The sequence below is a fragment of the Gossypium hirsutum genome, chromosome D06 (genome assembly GCF_007990345.1).
Source record: "Gossypium hirsutum isolate 1008001.06 chromosome D06, Gossypium_hirsutum_v2.1, whole genome shotgun sequence".
NCBI classification, from domain to species: domain Eukaryota; kingdom Viridiplantae; phylum Streptophyta; class Magnoliopsida; order Malvales; family Malvaceae; genus Gossypium; species Gossypium hirsutum.
Window position 1 is genome coordinate 29,807,949 of NC_053442.1, and position 1,236 is coordinate 29,809,184.

At 38.1% G+C, this 1,236-nt stretch overlaps 1 non-coding gene across 1 annotated transcript; it reads left to right on the forward strand.

Moving 5' to 3' along the window:
• Positions 1 to 558: 558 nt before the first annotated feature.
• LOC121218792 (small nucleolar RNA R71) lies at positions 559 to 664 on the forward strand. Its single transcript, XR_005915269.1, has one exon. It is a non-coding gene; the product is annotated as a small nucleolar RNA R71 (small nucleolar RNA).
• The last annotated feature ends 572 nt before the right edge of the window (positions 665 to 1,236 follow it).

Genomic DNA, 1,236 nt, shown 5'->3' on the forward strand with positions numbered 1-1,236 from the left:
TAGACTTTTCAAATGTCCGTTTCATCACCTACATCTCCTATTCTATTTTTTTCAAAGCGTTGACCATATGCAGCATGGTCATTACCCACGGATCTATTTTGTGGAGGTTGGTAAGGAGGGTTTTGTTAGTTTTGTAATTGGTTTACACCTCCTTAGTTGCCTCCCCACCTAAGGTTTGGATAATCCTTCCAACTGGGGTTGTAGGTATTTGAATAGAGATCTCGACCCCTATTACATATGTAGCTTTCCTCCTCCGACTGGTTTTCAAAACTTGCCTCTGATTTTATTGGCTTGACAATCAACTCTAAATGATTAAGCTTCCTTAGGATCTGTTGATATCGATCATCTTCGTTGATCGCTTGTACCATTGGAGGCTTTCATTTGTACGTGAATCTTTCATTGTGCCACATATACGAATTCATAGCCATGGTGTTTATGATTTTTTAGGCTCGTTCGTACATGTGGAACATGATCAATCCTCTGGCTGCTCTGTCTAGACTGGATCTGATGTTACTGTCTATACCATTGTAAAATATCTGGATTTGGAGCTACACTTGCAGTCCATGGTTTGGGCACTTCCTGAGCATTGACTTAAAATAATCCCATGCTTCGTATAGGGATTCACCTTCATATTGTTTGAATTTGGAGATTTCTTACCTAAGCTGAATGGTTCGACTGATAGGGAAAATTTTATGAAGAACATTTTTCGTTAAATCGTCCCACGCGGTGATGGAACCTAGTTTTAATGAATCCAACCAATCAATTGCATTGTCGCACAAGGAGAATGGAAATAACCGGAGACGTACAACGTCATTAGTTACTCCATTATATTTGAAGTTGTCACATAGTTGTAGAAACTGCTTCAAGTGTTGGTTCTGAATCATCTGGATTGTGGTCGTCTTTATCTCAAAATTATTTGCATTGATCGTTGGTATTTTGATGCAACCTCGCACGACATCTAGTGTGGGTAAAATGTACTCACATAATGTCCTTTGATCCATCGATACTTCTATACGGATATTCTCTTGTAACACTTGTGGATCTTCGAACAATGGTTTCTACTGAGACCGATTAACTACCATGGGTGGATCGGTGTTCATCAACTGATGATGGCATCTAATAATCTACTTAGGGTCTGGTTAGGGCTCGATTGAAGTGTTTTTTCTTCGAGTCATATACAACCTACAAATTAAAAAGGAACTAAACAAATAAAAAATTTAAAAATTAAAAATAAAA